At 39.6% G+C, this 22,115-nt stretch overlaps 1 protein-coding gene and 1 pseudogene across 5 annotated transcripts in view; one reads left to right on the plus strand and one right to left on the minus strand.

The window, feature by feature from the left end:
- CDK19 (cyclin dependent kinase 19) overlaps nucleotides 1-22,115 on the plus strand; it is a 202,288-nt gene that overhangs the window by 23,465 nt on the left and 156,708 nt on the right. The window lies entirely within an intron of this gene.
- On the minus strand, nucleotides 18,008-20,368 carry LOC116549462 (annotated as a pseudogene).

Consider the following 22,115-nt stretch of genomic DNA (forward strand, 5'->3'; position numbering starts at 1 on the left):
ATGAATGGTGTGGTATGTTTTTCTACACTTTTCATAGCGAATACCTACTTTTATTTTCTCCAAAATGTGATCGTATTCGACATACTTTTTGGTAACCTGTATTTTACATTTCACAATATATTATGAGTATTTATCCATTTTACTAAACCTTCTTTTCCTTGTTTAGTTTACTGTCACAAAGACATTTTCTTTGTGTTGTGTTCTGGCCTTCTTTTTTCCTAAAGGAAATTGATGCTGTTCACATCTACAACCCTTCCATCAATAATGTCTTTAATTATATGCAGTTATCCCCCCGCCTTTTTTATATTCTATATATGCAGTTATTCTTAAGGGTGTGGGTAAAAGTCTGTTTTCTAACCTTCTTTCCCCCAAAATCACTGTTCTACATTTTTCTTTTCCTTTTAACTTTTAATTCTATGTTTCTTCTTTTCTTCATGGCAGATCAGAACCAGTGTTCTACATTTTTAGTAACTATAGTCTGTATATGTGTACCTCTGTTTGTTTAACTAGTTACTCTGTTGATTGATGCTTATTTATAACTTTTTATTACTATAAATAGCAGTATGATCAAAGATGTCCGGTTAAAACTTTGTTTTTCTGAGAGAGAGATCTTTCTAAAGTGAAAATATGTACAGGAATAGGCAAGAATATGTAAATCAAAATGTATTTAATTTTTGACTCTATAATGATTATTATAAAATTTCAAAGTGAATCAGTGGATCTCAGTATTTTTTTTTTTTTGATAGTTCTCAAGGGAAGTATTTCTTATTACTATATTGATTTACATAAAGTAAGAGTTTTAAGAACCTATATAATTTATTTTTTACTTTCTATTTTACTATTATTTTTTGAGACAGAGTCTTGCTCTGTCACCCAGACTGGAATGCAGTGGCATGATCTTGGCTCACTGTAACCTCTACCTCCCAGGTTCAAGTGATTCTTGTGCCTAATCCTCCCCAGTAGCTGGGATTATGGTGCCTGCCACCATGCTGGGCTAATTTTCTATTTTTAATAGAGACGGGTTTTCTTCATGTTGGCCAGGCTGGTCTTGAACTCCAGACCTCATGTGGTTTACCTGCCTTTGCCTCCCAAAGTGCTGGGATTACTGATGTGAGCCACCATGCCCAGGCCAAGAACCTACATAATTTAATTAAAAACTTAAAAATCTCCTCTTTGATGTATTTATGGGTAGCAGTATAAACACAGCATAAGCCTTTAGAGCTATGTGGAATCCTATCTGGTTCAAATTGCTTGCCTCAGAAGAAGCCTAGAAATAGAAAATGCCTTCCTTACTATCACATAATATGTTTCAGCATATGATATATTGGTGATGAGTACATGAATAGCTACATATTGGTTTTTCTAACTCCTATCCCAACATTTAAGTATGAAACAGGATTTATAAAGATAATGAGAAGTACAGCTCCCTTTTGAACAAAATTTGAACCGTGCAGGCCCATTTATACATGGATTCTTTTCAATAAATATGTAGGAAAATTTTTTGGAGATTTGCAGCAATTTGAATAAACTTGTAGATGAATTGCATAGCCTACAAATAGGGAAAAAAAGAAAAAATTAAGTGTGTCATGAATGTATAAAATATATGTAGATACTAGTTGATTTTATTTACTACCATAAAATAGGCACACGTCTATTATAAAAACTTAAAATTTGGCCAGGCACAGTGGCTCATTGCTGTAATCCCAGCACTTTGGGAGGCCAAGGTGGAAGAATTCCTTAAGCTCAGGAGTTTGAGACCAGCCTGCGTGACACAGTGAGACCCTGTCTAAAAAAAAGTTAAAATTTGTCCAGGCGCGATAGCTCATGCCTGTAATCCCAGTACCCTGGGAGGCTGAGGTGGGCGGATCACGAGGTCAAGAGATGGAGACCATCCTGGCCAACATGGTGAAACCCCATCTCTACTAAAAATACAAAAATTAGCTAGGTGTGGTGGTGTGTGCCTGCAGTCCCAGCTACTTGGGAGGCTGAGGCAGGAGAATCACTTGAACCCAGGAGGCAGAGGTTACAGTGAGCGGAGATTGTGCCACTGCACTCCAGCCTGATGACAGAGTGAGATTCTGTCTCGAAAAGAAAAGGTAAATTTTTCAAAACTTATGCACACAAACACTTAAAGACCACTCATGATGCCATTTGCAGTCCAGAGAAATGTAAACAAATGTAAAGGTGTAGTACTGAATCATAAAACTCACTGTTTATATGCTGTACTACTTACTGTAATAATTTCATAGCCTTGTTGCTATTGTTGTGAGCCCAAGTGTTGCAGATATCTACTTAAAATGCAGTAGGATGCTAATCATCTCCACATAAGCAGTTTTTCTCTCTTCTAAGTAGGATATAGCAATAAAAAAATGATCTCTCGTGGTTTTGTATATTTTTCATCATGTTAAGTGAAATACTGTAAACTTTGAATAACACCATGGCACCCATATGGAGTGCCATTATTGATTCCAGAAGTGCTCCCATTAGAAAAAAAAATTCATTTCCTTGATATGTACTGTATATTGAAGTCTGCAGCTGTAGTTGCTCACTATTTCAAGATAAATGAATATAGTGTAAGGATCATAAAAAGAAAGAAAAGGAAATTTGTGAAGTCATTTCTGTGAAAAGATACAGCTTCTCTGTGGGTGCAGGATTGCTATAAGAGAGGCATACCTATAGATTCTAATGTGATTTGAGAAAAAAGAATTCATGTAACACCTTATAGAAAAAGAAAGGTGAAGGATCTAAAGCTGGAGAATTTTATGGCAGGAAAGGATTGTTTGATAATTTTGGAAAGAGATAGCTTTAAAAGTGTCAGGATAGTCTGGATATGGTGGCTTGTGCCTGTAATCCTAGCACTTAGGGAGGCTGAGGCAGGAGGATAACTTGAGGCCAGGAGTTTGAGACCAGCCTAGGCAACATAGTGAGACCCTATCTCTAAAAATAATAATAATAATAATTAGCCAGGCATGTTGATACACACCTGCAGTCCTAGATATTTGAGAAGCTGAGATGGGAGGATCACTTGAACCCAGGAGTTTGAGGTTATTAATATTGAGCTGTACGATCGTGCACCACTGTACTCCAGCCTGGGCAGCAGAGCAAGAGTCTGTCTCAAAACAACAACAGAAAACCAGGCCGGGCATGATGACTCACGCCTGTAATCCCAGCACTTTGGGAGGCCGAGGCGGGCAGGTCGCAAGGTTAGGAGTTTGAGACTAGCCTGACCAATATGGTGAAACCCCGTCTCTTCTAAAAATATAATAATTAGCCAGGCGTGGTGGCGTGTGCCTATAATCCCAGCTACTCAGGAGGCTGAGGCAGGAGAATCACTTGAAACCAGGAGGCAGAGGTTGCAGTGAGCTGAGATCACGCCACTGCACTCCAGCCTGGGCAACAGAGCGAGACTCCCTTATGGAAAAAACCAACAAAACAAAACAAACCCCAAAAAATGCAGTCTAGATAACATAAATGCAGCAGGTAAGTTCCCAGATGCCATTAAGAAAATCATTGAAATATGGAAGCTCAAAACAATTAATTCCTGCCAGGTGTGGTGGCTCATGCTTTTAAATCCCAGCACTTTGGCAGGCCAAGGCAGGAGGATCAGTTGAGACCAGAAGTTTGAGACCAGCTTGGACAACATAGTCAGACCCTGTCACTACAAAAAAAAAAAAAAAAAAAAAAGAATATGTGTGTGTGTGTGTGTGTATGGTGTCATGTTACCTATAGTCTCAGCTACTCATGAGGCTGAGGTTGGAGAATCACTTAACACTAGGAGGTAGGGGCTACAGTGAGCTGTGATTGTTCCATATCACTCCAGCCTGGTGACAGAGTGAGATCTTGTTTCCAAAAAAAAAATTACTGAGGAGAAAGGATATCTGTCTGAAGAGGTTTGTTTGTTTGTTTGTTTGTTTTAGACAGAGTCTTGCCCTGTTGCCCAGGCTGGAGTGCAGTGGCTCAATCTCCACTCACTGCAAAACTCCGCCTCCAGGGTTCAAATGATTCTCCTGCCTAAGCCTCCCATATAGCTGGGATTATAATCATGCGCCACCACGCCCAGCTAATTTTTATATTTTTAGTGAAGACAGGGTTTTACCATGTTGGCCAAGGCTGGTCTTGAACTCCTGACTTCAAGTGATCTGCCTGCCTTGACCTCTCAAAGTGCTGGAATTACAGGCATCAGCCACTGCGCCTGGCCCTGCATAGGTTTTTAATGTGGATAAAAGGGCCTTATTCTGGAAAAAAATGCCACAAAGAACATTAGTTAGTAATGAAGAGAAGCAAGCCCCAGGATTTAAGGCAAGAAGGGATAGAAGGATAGAATTCTACCATTGTGTGCAAATGCAGTTTGGGTTTATGATCAGGAACTGCCCTTATCTTTAAAGCTGCCAACCTCTGAGCCTTGGAAGGAAAAGATAAACAGCAGCTGCCAGTCTTTTCATTTTACAAAAATGAAGTCTGAACAATGAGAACCCCCCCCCCCCCCCCCTTTTTTTTTTTTAGACGGAGTTTCGCTCTTGTTACCCAGGCTGGAGTGCAATGGCACGATCTTGGCTCACCGCAATCTCCGCCTCCTGGGTTCAGGCAATTCTCCTGCCTCAGCCTCCTGAGTCGCTGGGATTACAGGCACGCGCCACCATGCCCAGCTAATTTTTTGTATTTTTAGTAGAGACGGGGTTTCACCATGTTGACCAGGATGGTCTCGATCTCTTGACTTCGTGATCCACCTGCCTCGGCTTCCCAAAGTGCTGGGATTACAGGTGTGAGCCACCGCACCTGGCCTAGAACCCTTTTTCTTGCTTGGTTCCATCAGTGTTTTGTTCCCTAAGTCAGAAGTACCTTGCCATAAGGGACTGCCTTTCAAAGTTCTTTTGATATTAGACAATGCCGTGACCCCCGAGCCCCATGAGTTAACACCAAAGGTGTTGAAGTGATCTACTTGTCCCCAAACACATTTCTAATTCAGCCTCTAGATCAGTTGGTCATAAGACCTTTAAATTACCTGTGGTACTCCATGGAAAGGATTGTCTACATTATGAAAGGGAACCCTAATAGAACATCATGAAAGTCTAGAAGGATTGCACCATTTAAGATGCCATTGTTATAACCACAAAAGCTATCAAGCTCAAAACAATACATTTCTGCTGGAGAAAACAGTGCCCAGATGTTGTGCATGACTTACACAAGTTTGTGACAGAGCCAGTTAAGGAAATCATGAAAGAAATTGTGGATATGGAAAAAAAGATGGGGGAGTGAAGGGTTTTAAGATACAGATCTGAGAGAATTCAAGACCTAATAGATGGCACACTGGAGGAATTAATAGAAGATGACTTGATGGAGAGGAATGCTTCCAAACCAGATGAGGATTAAGAAGATACATAAGAAGCATTATCAGGAAACGAATTGATGTTAGACAAGCTCGCAAAAAAGTTCTGATTATTTAGGCATTTTTGACTTCTTTTATAACATAGACTCTTCTATGATACAGACACTGAAACTAAAGCAGACGGTGGAAGAAGGAATGGTATCATACCAAAACTTTGCTAGAGAAATGAAAAAGCAAAAAAGTCAGGCAGAAATTATGATATATTTCTGTAAAGTTAGATACTAAGTGTGCCTGCCTCTCCCATCTCCCCTTTTGCCCCCTCCACCTCTGCCATCCTTGAGACAGCAAGACCAACTCCCCTCTTAACCAGCTCAACGTGAAGACAGTAAGGATAAAGACCTTTATAATGTTCCACTTCCACTAATGAATAATAAATATATTTTGTCTTCCTTATGGTATTCCAGCATTTTGTTTTCTCCAGCTTTATTGTAAGGATATAGTATATGATAAAAATAACATGTAAAGTATATGTTAGTTGTCTGTTTATGCTGTTGGTGAGGTTTCCAGTCAACCGCTATGAGTAGTTGTTTCAACTTAACTATGAGTAGTTAAGGTTGTGGGAGTCAGAAGTTGCATGTTGGTGTTTGACTGTGTAGGGTAAACACCGCTAAACCCTGTGTTGTTGAAGGATCAACTGTATTTGCCTTTGGAGCAAGCAGAGTGATCTCTAACGAAGGGAGATTGATGAAGGCAAATTGGTTATCAAAATTGTCAATATGCTTTTCTATAAACATTCTAGAATATTAATTGATTGATAAATTAGTGCATTTTCCATTAGTTTAATGTTTAGGGCCTTCCAGGCAGGAGCTTTTTTTTTTTTTAACAATTCAGTGTTTTTTAGCATATGCTCTGGGTTGTATAATTATCACCATTATCTAATTTTAGAGCATTTTATCACCACAAAACTGTATACACTAGCAGTCACTCCCCATTTCCATGGTATCCTCAATCAACTTTTTTGTGGCTTGTCTATGAATTTGTCTATTCTGGACATTTTGTATAAATGAAATCATACTATATATGTTATTGTGTGTCTTCTTTTACTCCGCATAATCAAAGTTCATATTGGAGCATGTATGGATATATCATTCTTTTAAGTGACTGTGTGGATAATATCACATTTTGTTTATCCATTTATCAATTGATGAACATTTAATTGTTTCTACTTTTAGGCTATTATGAATAATGTTTATATGAATATTTTTGTAGAAGTTTTTGTTGGGCTATATGTTTTCAGTTCTCTTGGGTATATACCTAAGAGTGGAATTGCAGCATAATATATTAGCTGTTACGATGTTTAAACCTTTGGAGGAACTACTAGACTCTTTTCCAAAGCAGCTGTACCATTTTACATTTCCACCTGAAATGTATGAGGATTTCAGTTCTCTACATCCTTGTCAGCATATAATATTGTCTGTCTTTCTGATTTTAGTCATCCTAGTGGATGTGAAGTGGCAGCTCATTGTGGTTCTGATTTTTATTTCCCTAATAATGTATGATGTTGAACATCTTTTCATGTGCTTAGCAGTCGTTGCATATATTCTTTGGTGAAATGCCTGCTTAAATTCTTTGCCCATTTTAAAATTGGGTTGTATTTTTATTCTTGTAAGAGTTCATTTTATCTTCTTAATACTGTGCTCTTATGTGATGTATAATTTGCAAATATTTCTCTAGTTTTTGTGAGTTGCCTTTTTAGTTTTTTTTTTTTTTTGAGATGAAGTCTTGCTCTGTCACTTAGGCTGGAATACAGTGGTATGATCTTGGCTCACTGCAGCCTCTGCCTCCCTGGCTCAAGCAATTCTCCTGAGTAGCTGGGATTATAGGCATGCACCACCATGCCAGGCTAATTTTTTATATTTTTAGTAGAAATGGAGTTTCAGCTTGTTGGCCAGGCTGGTCTCCCAGAGTGCTGGGATAACAGGCGTGAGCCACTGTGCTCTGCCTGCCTTTTCACTTTCTTGATGATCCACTTTTTTTGTGTGATTGACTTTGAATCACAAAAGTTTTAATTTTGATGAAGTCCAATCCATCCGTTTTTAAAATTTTGTTCCTTTTGCTAAGAAACCACTGCTTTATCCAAGGTTGTAAAGATTTACTCCTTTGTTTTCTTCTTAGAGTTTTGTGGTTTAAGCTCTTAGATTTAGGTCTGGAAGTTTTGTTTTGTTTGAGACAGAATCTCGTGCTATTGCCCAGGTTGGAGTGCAGTGACGCGATCTCAGCTCACTGCAACCTCCACCTCCGGGGTTCAAGGGATTCTCTTGCCTCAGCCTTTGGAGTAGCTGGGATTATAGGTATGTGCCATCATGCCTGGCTAAGTTTTGAATTTTTAGTAGAGAGGGGTTTTCACCATGTTGGCCAGGCTGGTCTTGAACTCCTGACATCAAGTGATCTGCTTGCCTTAGCCTCCTAAAGTGCTGGGATCACAGGTGTGAGCCACCTTGCCCTGCCTGGAAGTGCTTTTTTTTTTTTTTTTAAAGTGAAGGATATGCTATAGGGTTCCAACCTTTAAGGACTGTATAGTGTATTTGGTCAAATAGAATATACACAGGGAAAAGATAACTAGCAGTAATACCATTCACTCTGCCAGGCATGGTGGCTCTCACACCTTTAATCTCAGCACTTTAGGAGGCTCAGGTGAGCAGATCACCCGAGGCCAGGATTTCGAGGCTGGCCTGGCCAACATGGTGAAACCCAGTCTCTACTAAAAATACAAAATTTAGCTAGGTGTGGTGGTGTATGCCTGTAATGTCAGCTACTTGGGAGGTTAAGGCAGGAAAATCACTTGAATTTGAGAGGTGGTGGTTGCAGTGAGCCATGATTGCACCACTGCACTCCAGCCTGGGCAACAAAGCAAAACTCTGTCTCAAAAAAAAATGAAAAAGAAAAAGAAAAAAGTAGTGTCAGAGGCTGGGTAATTTATAAAGAAAAGAGGCTTACTTAGCTCATGGTTCTGCAGGCTGTACAGGAAGCATGATGCTGGCATCTGCTTCTGCTTCTGGTAAGGGCCTCAGGAAGCTTACAATCATGATGGAAGGTGAAGGGATAGCAGGCATGTCACATGGAGAGAGCGGCGGAGGGGAGGTACCACACTCTTTTAAACAATCTGATCTCATGTGAACTCAGGTTGATAACTCATTATTACTGTGAGGATAGCACCAAGCCACCAAGCCATTCATGAGAGATCTCCCCTCATGTCCCAAACACCTCCCGCCAGGCCCTACCTCCAACATTGGGGATTATATTTGAAATTTGAAGGGAACAAACATCTAAACGACATCACCAATGATCATTTATATATCCACTGTCTAGATCTAGACAATTATTTTTTTTCTATAAGGGTCAGATATTTTCTGTATTTCTGTGAAGGGTCAGATACGGCTTTGGAGGCCATATTGGCTTTGTCACAACTACTGAATTCAGCAGTTGTACTGGGAAAGCCATAGACAATAGGTGAATGAATGGGATTGGCAGTGTTTTAGTAACACTTCATTTACCAAAAGCAGGTGACAGCTGGATTTGGTCTGCACTGGAATTTGCCATCCCCGATCCAGATTGAACATCAGGTTGTTATATTTGCTTTCTCTGTAAATGTGTGTAGATACAAATATATTTTTCAGAGCCAATCAGAAATGAGTTGTTATCATCTTGGAATTATACTCTTTAATATCTCAGCATGTATCTCCTAAAAATACAAATGCATTCTCCTGTATAATACCATTATTACAGCTAAAACATAATTTGTTTTTTAATAGATGAAGATTATATAATGTATTACAAAAAGTATGAAAATCCTTAGATTCACTCTTTAACAACTAACCTGTTGAACTGTCCCTATCCTTGTCCTTCTTTATCCTTTTCATGAATTTATTTACTTAGGTAGAAATCTGCAATGGATAAAACCGTTTGCTGATTTCATTTGACCCACTTATACAATCAAATGAAAAGAATGTTTTGATGTTCCTTATGTGGTATTTGGTTTGTATTTTTACTTCTGTATTTTGTTTCTGTATTTTATGTGATTTGAAATAGAGGATTTATGTAATTTTTAATCAGGAGATACGAAGTTACGTATAGTCTCAGTAGTTTCCATTTGATTGTTACATAGTAGAAGAAACTGAGGTGAAGGCAAAGCGACTTGATGTGCTTTTAAAAAGCAGTCAACTATCACACTGCCTGACTTTAAACTAGATTTCAAGGCCACAGTAACCAAAACAGCATGGTGCTGGTACAAAAACAGACAGATAGACCAATGGAACAGAATAGAGAACACAGAAATAACGCAGCACACCTACAACCATCTGATCTTCAACAAAGTTGACAAAAACAGGCCATGAGGAAAGGACTCCCTATTCAATACACAGTGCTGGGATAACTAGATTGCCATATGTAGAAGAATGAAACTGGGCCCCTTCCTCTCACCATGCACATAAATCAACTCGAGATAGATTAAAGACTTAAATGTAAAACCCAAAACTATAAAAACCCTAGAAGAAAATGGAGGAAATATCATTCTGGACCTAGGCCCTGGCAAAGATTTCATGATGAAGACATCAAAAGCAATTGCAACAAAAACAAAAATTGAGAATTAGGACCTAATTTAACTATATATCCTGCACAGCAAAGAAACTATCAACAGAGTAAACAGGCAGTGGGAGAAAATATTTGCAAGCTATGCATTTAACAAAATCCTAATATCTAGAATCTTAAGAAACTTAACAAACAAAAAACAATCTCATTTAAAAATGGGCAAAGGATGTGAACAGACAAATCGCAAAAGAGGGCATACATGTGGTCAACAAGCATATGAAAAAATGCTCTCAAGGTGAAGGGGTGGAAAAGAAAATGCTTAACATCACTAATCATTAGAGAAATGCAAATCAAAACCACATTGCGATACCGTCTCACACCACTCAGAATGGCTATTATTATGTTTTTTGAGATGGAGTCTCGCTCTGTTGCGCTGGAGTCCAGTGGCTCCATCTCAACTCACTGTAACCTCTGCCTCCTGGATTCAAGCAATTCTCCTGCCTCAGCCCCCTGATTAGCCGGTATTACAGTTCGTGCCACCACGCCTGGCTAACTTTTATATTTTTAGTAGAGGCTGGTCTCAACTCCTGAACTCAACCCACCCACCTCAGCCTCCCAAAGGGCTGGGAATACAGGCGTGAGCCACCGCACCAGCAGAATGGCTATTATTAAAAAGTCAAAAAATAACAGATGCTAGTGAAGTTGTGGACAAAAGGTAATTCTTATACACTGCTGGTGGAAATGTAAATTACTTCAGCTACCATGGAAACCAGCTTGGAGATTTCTCAAAGAACTTAGAACTACCATTTGACCCAGCAATCCCATTAATGGGTATATACCCAAAAGAATAAAAATTGTTCTGTAGGGATACATGCACACAGATTTTCATTGCCGCACTATTCACAATAACAAAGATATGGAATCAACCTAGAGGCCCATTAATGGTGGTAGATAAGCCTCTGTCTTTATCTTTCTGAGCGAAGAAAATATGGTACACATATACTATGGAATACTACACAGCCATAATAAAAGAACAAAATCATGTCCTTTATAGCAACATTGATGAAGCTGGAGCCCATTATCCTAAACGGATTAACTCAGGAACAGAAAACCAAATATCATGTTCTCACAAGTGGGAGCTAAAGATTGAGTACACATGGACACAAGGAAAGCAAAATAGACACTGGGGCCTTTTTGAAGGCGGAGGGTGGGAGGAGGGTAAAGATTGAAAAACTACCTATCTTTTGAAGCATTGATTATATGACATGCAGAAAAAAAAAAACTATCAAGTACTATGCTTATTATCTGGGTGACAAAATAATCCATATGCCAGACCCCTGTGACATGCAATTTACATAAGTAACAAACCTGCATATGTACCCTTTGAACCTAAAATAAGAAAAAAATGTGACGAACTTTTGAGTTTTCATGTAAAGAAGGGAGGGAAAGTAATAAAGATAATATTGGTCTTTTTTCTCTTCTCTTCTCTTTTCTTTTTTCTCTTCTCTTTTCTTTTTTCTCTTCTCTCCTATTCTCTTCTCTTTTTGTTTTCTTTTTTGTTTTTGAGATGGAGTCTTGCTCTGTTGCCCAGACTGGAGTGCAGTGGTGTGATCTTGGCTCTCTGTAACCTCCACCTCCCAGGTTCAAACGATTCTCTTGCTTCAGCCTCCTGAGTAGCTGGGACTACAGGCATGCACCACCATGCCTGACTAATTTTTGTATTTTTAGTAGAGGCGGGGTTTCACCATGTTGGCCAGCTGGTCTCAAACCCCTGACCTCAAGTGACCTGCCTGCCTTGGCCTCCCAAAGTGCTGATATTATAGGTGTGAACCACCACACCCAGCTCAGATATTTTTAGTATTTTCTACTTTAACTTTATTGTGCCTTTACTTGATGTGGAAATTTGCAACACTTCAAGTAAAGCTATTACACTCTGAAAACTTGAGCAGCAAATTTAACCAGGGTCCTTGCCCTGTGTTTGTCTGCTGTTCCTGCTCCTACCCAAAGTTAGTACTCTGCATTGCGCTGCCTCCTCCCATGTCATCTCAGGCTATGTATGCGAAGTGTCATTTTATTTTATCCTTTTAAAAACATCAGTTACCCTGATAAGGAAAGAATTTAGTATGTTGCTGTAATGCTGGGACTGTAGGCCACAGGCTGTAGGAAGTGTGCTGCAGGTGAACAAGTGAAGCTTCATTCTTCTTAGAGTAATAATTTATGATAACTATTAGTAGGAGGTAGATTGCTTATTTGGAACAGACTCAAGATTATTGTTACATCGTTGTAGTCTATGCAGAAGTAGCAAAATCTATAAAATTGTGAAGGAAAGAACAACAGCAAATCATTCAGTATGTCTAGAGCAAATTCTCAGGATGGAGGTTGGAAATACATTTGAGAGAAAGGGAGAGCATGGTAATGTGCGCCAGGCTAAAGAATTTGGCCCTTAACCTGATGGAGAAAGGGAGTAATAGATCCAAGTGGAATAAATTCCTTTAGTTCCCAAAATGGAAATACCGATTTTTTTTTCTGACTGTAAAGGGAATGCATGTTGTAAATTGCAAACAAGTATTAAAAAAATGCAGGCAGTGAAAAGTCCCTGTAATTTCATTCACTAGATATAACCACTGCTTGACAGTTTGCTGTATAGTTTTACAGAGGAGAATTTTATGATCAGTTTTGCAGCAGTGCGGATGGTGGAAAGGACAAAAGTTGGATGACATTGGAAGCAGATGGCTGTTAGGTCCAAATAGAAATGATGAGGACTTGTTGCTTAGTGGTAGCTGTGTGGGTAGAAAAGGTGTAGAATTGGGGAAAAGTTCAAGGGATTTTTTAGGAGCTAGGATTCAGTGACCAGTTTGGCAACTGGGGTGAAGGACAGATAAATGGCCAGGATGGGAGGGATTTCCCAGAATCTGGAACCAAATTGTGGCATCATTTTTGCATAAAAAGGACAAATAGCAGTTTTTACCAACAGCATAATTTCAGAGTGAAAAGTCTGTCCTTTTGTTCTTATTTTCCTCCTGGGTTTCTGAGTTTATTTAGAAGGGGAGGGTAAAAGTAAGAATTCAATTTTGTTTTGACAGATAAAAGTTATTATATCATGACTTTTCTCTGACTAATTATGTTTCTCTCTTTTATTAGTTGAGGATAGCAGGTTTCTTTGAGAATTTGCTTCTGTTTTGGTGTGTAATTGTAGCATTAGCTTTTAAACTTCACAAAGTTTATGTTGGAATCTTTAAATTTTTATTCTGGGGAATTGGGATTGAGGTGGGGTGAGGGAGCCACTTTGGCAAATTATTGGCAGAGTCTTTGATTCTTTGACTCTTAAGAGCTTGATTGTATCCCTGAATAGGGCCTTTTTTTTTTTTTTTTGAGACAGGGTCTCACTTTGTCACCCAGGTTGGAGTGCAGTGACACGATCTTGGCTCACTACAGCCTCAACCTCCTGGGCTCAAGCAATCCTCCCACCTCAGCCTCCTGAGTAGATGGACTACTGGCATGTGTCACCACGCCTGGCTAGGTTTTGTATTTTTTGTAGAAACGAGGTTTTATGATGTTACCCAGACTGGTCTCTACTCCTGAGCTCAAGCCGTCTGCCTGCCTTGGCCTCCCAAAAGTGCTAGTATTAGAGGTGTGAGCCACCGCACTCAGCCCAAATTGGGTCTTGACTTCATTAGGTTCTGCTGTGTTTCTTAACATTGGGAACAGGCAACTGTCTAATACAGTTTGGATATTTGTCCCCTCCAAATCTCAGGTTGAACATTGACCTCCACTGTTAGAGGTGGGGCTAACTGGGAAATATTTGGGTCATGGGGGCAGATCCCTTATGACTGGCTTGGTGCTGTCCTGGGTAACGAGTGAGTTTTTGCTCTATCAGTTCCCAGGGAGATGTGGTTGTTCACAAAGAATCTGGAATATCCCTCCTTTCTCTCTTGCTGCTTCTGTTGCCGTGTGACCCACTGGCTCCCCTTCCCCTTGTGCCATGATTGAAAGCTTCCTGAGGCCCTCACCAGAAGCAGATGCTGGTACCATGTTTCTTACATGGCTTGCAGAACCATGAGCCAAATAAACCTCTTTTCTTTATAAATAAGCCAGTTTGAGGTATTCCTTTCTAGAAATGCAAAATGGACTAATACACTAATATTGCACACGTTTTCTTTCCTTACAACTTTTTGAATGGTTCATCAAGATAATGTACATAAAGAACTACATAATGCTATGTAGTGCACACTAAAAGACACTGGCTTCTTCTGTCTTAAGAACAAACTTGAGATTATAAAAAAGAAAGTTAAAATCTCTTACCTGCAAGTGTCATTTTTCCTGTAAAAAAATTTAAAAGTATATCTAAATGCCACCTCCTCTGTGCTTTCTCATCTCTGGCAGATAGGATGATAAGAAATCTTCCAGAATTGAGAAATGTGCATGACACTCCTCCTGTGCACTCATAGTACCTTGGAACTTTCTTCTTTCAAATAGCTCATCATTCAGTATTTTAATTATATAGTACAATGCCTGGCACATAATTGATCCCAATAAATATTTGTTGTAGAGATATCTTGAAATGAGATAAAATGTTCCTCATTGCTTTCTCTTGAACACCTGAACAAGTATACTGAAAAAAAATAGGTTTGTTTATCCACTCAGGAAGCTTGGTTTATTTTGGAAGAAAAATGGTATTTTGTGGTTAAGGAAATTTAAGTATTAACCAACTGTCTTAAGATAAATTCTGGTGTCTTCTGATATATACCTTGATAGGAGATTTTTTATGTGTTATGATTTGAAATGAAGGCAACAGTGTGACTTTTTTTTTTTTTTTTTTTTTTTTTTTGAGATGGAGTTTCACTCTGTTGCCCAGGCTGGAGTGCAGTGGTGCGATCTCAGCTCACTGCAACCTCCGCCTCCTGGGTTCAAGTGATTCTCTTGTCTTAGCTTCCTGAATAGCTGGGATTTCAGATGTGTGCCACCACACCCAGCTAATTTTTGTATTTTTAGTAGAGATGGGGTTTTGCCATGTTGGCCAGGCTGGTCTTGACTCCCTGACCTCAGGTGATCTGCCTGCCTCGGCCTCCCAAAGTGCTGGAATTACAGGCATGAGCCACCACACCCAGCCTAATTTTTGTATTTTTGTAGAGACAGAGTTTCATCGTGTTGGCCAGGCTGGTCTCAAACTTCTGACCTCAAGTAATTTGCCTACCTCGGCCTCCCAGAGTGCTGGGATTATAGGCATGAAACACAGTGCCGGGCCTCCTTTTTAAGTGCTTGAGAATATGAGGTTTAAAAAATTTATTTATTTATTGTAGAGATGGGGGTCTCAGTATGTTGCCCAGGCTGGTCTCAAACTCCTGAGTTCAAGTGATCCTCTTGCCTCTGCTTTCCAAAGTGCTGGGATTACAGGCATGAGGCAGTGTGCCCAGCCGAGGTTTCTGAAGTACTTAAGAGTGACTACTTCTTTGAACTTCATTTATTCATCTAACATTTATTGAGTTCTTTATGCTGTAGTCTAGACCTTGTACTAAGAGCTATGGAAAGCCAAAGAGTTACGAATGGTTTCCTATCCTCAAGGCCTTTCCCTTTGATGACAAAGGTAGACCAAAACACCCCCACATTACATTATAGCTGCATAGGAAAGGTAAACACAAAGGAACATTATCCATTCGTATTTGGTGCATGAGTATGTTGTTCATGCCTGTGTATAGGGAGAGTGCAGCAGGAAAGCTCTTTGGAGGAGCTGAGACTTGAATGATACATGGAGAAAGACTGGGGAGGGGCATTCATTCCAAGCAGAGTTATATACACACCTGTGCAAAGGCAGGGTGGTATTAGAAGCCTATAATTGATTCTTTATGACTAGAGGTAAGGCTGCAGTTATAAGCAGAGGTCAAAGAAATCATGAAAGGTCCTGTGTGCCAAGATAACGATTTTGACAATTCTAATTTGCATTTTGGAAAGATCACTGTTACACCAGTGTAAAGATGGGTATATTAGTTAGATTTAGGTTCACCTACAATACAAAACAGGTGGTCTCAATAACATTGAGGTATATTTCTTACACTGATGTCCAGTTTTGGCATGATGACTCTAGGATCATCACAGACCCGAGTTCCTTCTGTCTGGTTCACTGTCCCTTGGCACAGTTTCCATTACCCTTATTGTCCAGAATGACTGCTGGAGTGCCATCCACCATATCCGAGCTACAGACACATTTCTAGCTAAGTTCCCTTTAAGTAGCTGTCTTGGAAATGTCCCATCCAATGACTTCCACTTCTAGCTTATTGACCAGTCCTAGCAGTGAGGAAGGCTGGGAAATGTACACTTTTACCTGGATACATGCCACCCAGAATAAAACCATGATCTGTTCCTAAGGAAGAAAGGGAGAATGGGTGTATACTAGGCAGGCAGACGGTAGTGTTTACCACAAAAAGGATGGATAGTGGAGGTAGGGAAAACAATTTGGTACTATTTACCCAAGTAGTAATACATGTGATTGCCTACACAAGACCGATTTGGTTAATAAATATAAGAATTGAAACTCCGTGGTAATTCTGAGTAAAAGCTCTGCTGGGAAACTTACAGGAATAAAGTGGTTATTTTGATAACTATTTTAGAGGGGCAAAAATTATGCTTTAATTGTTTTTACCTTTGAATTAAAAGGTTTCCAATTAACCTTTTAGTAAAATTAAATACTTCAGTACTAAAGAGGATTAACGTTTGTAAGAAAGACATTGATAGGAATTTCTTTTTCTTTTTTTTTTTTTTTTTTTTTGAGACAGAGTCTAGCTCTATTGCCCAGGCTGGAGTGCAGTGGCGTGATCTCGGCTCACTACAACCTCAGCCTCTTGGGTTCAAGCAGTTCCCTGTCTCAGCTTCCCCAGTAGCTGGGATTATAGGCACTCACCTCCATGCCTGGCTAATTTTTGTATTTTTAGTAGAGACAGGGTTTCATCATCTTGGCCAGGCTGGTCTTGAACTCTTGACCTCATGATCCACCCGCCTTGGCCTCCCAAAAACTATATGACAGTATACATTAAATGGGTTTATAGTGGTTTTCTGGGAGATGAAATAATTTTATTTTTCTTTTTTGCAATTCCCTTTTTAGATTTTCTGTACTTAGCACATGTTACTTTTTAAAAAATTGTGATAAAATACACATAACAAGAAATTTACCATCTTTTTTTTAAGTACTCATTTTTATAAAAATGGGTTTTATTATTTTAAACCAAGTCTATAAAAGTAGAAATCACATACAAAAATACAGATTACTCTGACATGTTGGCAAAATAGCTTATGGCTGGACTTGAGTTTGGAAGTTCTGTATGTTTGAGGGCATCCCTATGTCAGAGTCCAACTGAATCCTAACCCCAGCTCTTGTCACTAATCTGTAAAACAATAATTTCAAGTAGTATTTAGCACTGTTTGCTAAGAAATTTAAGCATAATCATTTTCTGTGTAACCCAACTTTAAAATCTTCCTTAGGTCTAAGCAGATAAAGGCACTTCATACTATGTTTCTAACGTTGACAATTTTTGATTAAAAAAAAGTTAATACAAATGATGGGTTTTGGCTTTTCTTGGCGTTACATTTTGAAAATACGAAGAAGTCAATTTAAACTAGTTTTTTGTGATTTTTAAGAAGTAGAATTTAATCTTTTCGTTTCTATGTACCAGTTTTAAAATATCACTGATGGTATCAAAGGGTCCCACATCTGGATCTTAACTCTTATGTAGGTATAAGTAGAGCATACTACTGAAATTGCCTGAAACATACCTGCTTCTGTTGTATATTTCTGATTTAAGGGAGTGCAGTTCCTTGGACTTTAGGTCCGATACCCTTATAAATAGATAGTTTCAAACAATTATTGGTGAGAGATCATTAAAAAAAAAAAGACAATTTAAAATACTTGATTTTAGAATATAAAAGTAACCTTAAGTACCTCAGCGCTAAAGAAAAACAGCAGGCAACTTCAGAATTCTTCCATCCAAATGTTCAAGAATAGAGACTAGATTAATAGCACCTTTCTAAAACAAAGCAAGTTATTTAAAAATCTTAAGGACCCATGTTCACATAATTTGATTATCAAGTTGGAAAACAATTATATTTCTCATTTAATTTAGAATTCTGGAAACACAGTAACTTAATGAACATTACGAGATACTTCAAATTAACCTGTCGTAGAAAGCTGTCTCCTGGGCCTTCAAATCCTATACTAATTCTATACCTCTGGTTTTTGTAATGTTTGGTCTTTTGTAAGTTTTAAAGTGAATTACGTGTGGCTACTAATTTCTATTAACCTAATTTCAAATCTAAAGGCAAAATTAAAATGCATTTTTCTCTTCCTCATTACCAGAAAAGATGGCCTCATATGCTACTATCCTATGATTCTCTTTTTGTTCAGCTCATAATACAAATAGGTTATTGTTCTTCTAAGCTGTCTTATAAAGCAATACTGTAACATTAAATAGATAAAAGCTATATAAGCTATGAAGACTGTTCGCTGTTGGTAATTTTTCAGCTTGATTCTCAATAGACTTAATAAGAAGGGCACTTGGAAAAGGTGGCTCAAATTTTGCTCTTTAAGGTATCTTGAAATTAGAGGCTCACTCTCCCAAAATTTCAAAAGGCCTACAACTTTGGCTCTTAAGAGCAAAGCAGTGATAGAAGCTTTTAGAATCATTTCAACAAGCAAGATTTCATAGTTTTCCCTCTCAGATGGTTCCCTAATATACTTGCAGAATGAAGGCAAAGGGAAAACCAAGAATAAAACTAGCTGGCCGGGCGCGGTGGCTCAAGCCTGTAATCCCAGCACCGTGGGAGGCCGAGGCGGGTGGATCACGAGGTCAAGAGATCGAGACCATCCTGGTCAACATGGTGAAACCCCGTCTCTACTAAAAATACAAAAAATTAGCTGGGCATGGTGGCGCGTGCCTGTAATCCCAGCTACTCAGGAGGCTGAGGCAGGAGAATTGCCTGAACCCAGGAGGCGGAGGTTGCGGTCAGCCGAGATCGTGCCATTGCACTCCAGCCTGGGTAACAAGAGCGAAACTCCATCTCAAAAAAAAAAAAACAAAAAAACAAAAAAAAACAAAAAAAAACAACTAGCTAAGTACTCCATCAATTGGGCTTCCTGCCTACTTTCCCTGCTCTAAAGAAGAGACGCCATCCTGCAATAAATGCTTCACAGACAACTGGGCTTTTGCAGGGTCAGTTGGCATTTGATGCCCCATATCCTGGTTCTTTTGGTTGTCAATAGTTGGCCTGGCGATGGTGGTGAAATGGGAGCAATTAACCTGTAGATGAGGAAGGGCTTCCTTTAACAGTTGAAGGGTACCATCTGGCACAATTCCAAAAACTTGTAGTGTTTTTAGTGTGGGAATTTCTCCAAGTAAAGTTTCAGGTACTATATCATAGCACTGACTGAGAGACAGGTGTTGGAGGTAGTTGAGCTGGAAAAATTCTGGGAAGCAGTCATTCTTTAGCATGATACTATCACTTAAGTCTAGGTGGACAAGATTGGAGATCTTCTAACTAAAGTAGAAAGATCTGATTTCTGAAGATTCAGCTGGGTGATGGTCTCTGATACATGCGCAACAGCCACGTGCACATGCTTCTCAGTGAAATCAAAGCACCAGGAGAGGTTCCGCTCATCCATTCTGGAACAGCCACTTAGCAAAGTCTGCAGGGCAAATTCAGAGAATCCAGAACACCCACAAAGGTTAAGTCGAACTAAATTTGAGTTTTGTACGAGATTACTGACAACGGGATCCAACAGCTGCAGGCCTTCCAGGCTTAGATTCTGCAACCTGGAACACTGAGACAGAATGCTTTGGAGGGTGGACACTTCAATAACTGAGTTCGACAGGTCCATGCGCTGCACACGAAAAGGGCTGAAATGTTCAGCTAATGGTTGGTCCATAAATGATCGTGGGCAGCGGAAGGCAATCACCCCTTGAGACAGCAACCAACCAGTCACATCCGGGTGCAGATTTTTACCTGTGAGATCTAAGGTTTGCCATAGAGACTCGTGAAACACTAGGCGATACCACCTCTTGCAAACACCAAAGACCTTTAGCAGCCCAGGGAAGCACAGAGAGGAAAATGATCCCCAAAAGCAGCTCATCCGGAAGGGAGTCCCACGAAACACCTGGAAAGTTCTCTCGATTTAGCTTAGGTCTGCGGATAATCATAAAGTCTTTTGTCACTCCCTTTGTTTTTCAGCCGTTTCCTTGGGGGGCTCTGCGGGAGGCCCAGATTTGAGAGAAGTTCCTGGGGGATGTTCTCACTGTCGGGCTCCTCTTTCTCCGGGGCGGAGACCCTCATGTCTGAGAGCAGTTCAGAAGTCTTGCTGGAATCCCATCCCCACGTGAAGCTAGTGGCAACGTTGCTACTCAGGTCTGGAATCTCCTGGAGGTGCTTCCTGTGCATAGGGTCCGCAGGTTCGGGAGTTTAAAATACGTGCATTAATTGCAGAGCTGCCAGCCTCCCAGATTCCCGCTTCCGCGCGCGGCATCTCGGAGCGTGCCGCTCCGGCCCCCAGCAGCTAGACCCGCTAAGTCTAGCCACGTTCCATCCCAACAGCGCCGAAGTTTACCATCTTAATCATCTTTGGGTATACCGTTCAGTGGCATTGAGTACATTTGTATTGTGCTCCCGTCACCACCATCCATCTACAGACCTTTTATCTTACAAATCTGAAACTCTGCACCTATTAAAGAGTAAATCCCCATTTTTCCCTTCCTCCAGCCCATGGCAACCACCATTTTGCTTTCTGTCTCTCTGAATTTGACTACTGTAGGCACCTCATATACATGGGATCTATAGTGTTTGCCCTTTTGTGAGGGCTAATTTCACCTAGCATAATGCCTTAAAGCTTGTTGTAGCAGCCGGGCGCGGTGGCTCACGCCTGTAATCCCAGCACTTTGGGAGGCCGAGGCGGGTGGATCACGAGGTCAAGAGATCAAGATCATCCTGGTCAACATGGTGAAACCCCGTCTCTACTAAAACTACAAAAAATTAGCTGGGCATGGTGGCGCGTGCCTGTAATCCCAGCTACTCAGGAGGCTGAGGCAGGAGAATTGCCTGAACCCAGGAGGCGGAGGTTGCGGTGAGCCGAGATCGCGCCATTGCACTCCAGCCTGGGCAACAAGAGCGAAACTCCGACTCAAAAAAAAAAAAAAAAAGCTTGTTGTAGCATGTGTCAGAATTTCCCCCTTTTAGCGCTAATATTCTATTCTATGTATATGCTACCAATTGTTTATCCACTCATCTGTTAAGGGAAGCTTGGATCGCTTCCACATTTTGGCTACTGTGAATAATGGTGCTACAAACGTGGGTGTAGAAATATCTCCTTAAGTCCCTGCTTTTAGTTCTTTTGACACTGTACCTAGAAGTGGAACTGCTGGATCATATGGTAATTCTGTGTTTAATTTTTTCAGGACCCACCATACTATTTTCCGTAGCATCTGCACCATTTTACACTCCTGTCAACAGTACACGAGGGTTCCAGCTTTTCCACATCCTCACCAACACTTGTTATTTTCTTTTTCTTTAGTTTTTTAGTTTTTTGATAGTATCCATCATAAGGTTTGAGGTGGTATCTTATTGTATTGAGATTTTAAAATTTACAAAATGTTTGAGTTATGTAATCAAATGGCAGCAAGTTTAAAAAGCAGAAATACTCAGTCTTGCTACTCTTATACCAATATTATTTATTATTTGGATATATTGATTTTAAATTTTAAGGACTTTTCTTTTGAAAAAGTTTTAATTTTTCTTTTAGTTTCATATCAAACATTTCTCACTTTGTTACCTATTTTATACGCCATCATTTTAATTTGAATTTTCTGAGAAAATGTTGCATATGCTGAGGAATATATAGCATGGTTGACTACTTAAGAACATGTATAATTGTTTGGTTTCTTATATATAGATAGATGCCTGGTTTGTATGATTTTAATTTCATAGGCTGGATGATGTGGTGATTAAGAACATGTTTCTAGAAGTGGTCTGGGTTTTTACCACTTCTGGCTGCATGCTTTTGGGCAAGTTTCTTAAATTCTCTGTACCTCTTTTCTTCATCTTTAAAGTATAATAGTACCTATGTCAGAGTTGTGAAGACCAAATGAGTTAGTGTTTGTAGAACTCTTAGAACTGTGCCTAGCACATCAAACATTCTATATAAGCCTTAGCTACTATTATTGTTTTATTC

The sequence above is a fragment of the Sapajus apella genome, unplaced genomic scaffold (genome assembly GCF_009761245.1).
Source record: "Sapajus apella isolate SASKATOON/1434 unplaced genomic scaffold, GSC_monkey_1.0 scaffold6, whole genome shotgun sequence".
In the NCBI taxonomy this organism is placed as follows: Eukaryota; Metazoa; Chordata; class Mammalia; order Primates; family Cebidae; genus Sapajus; species Sapajus apella.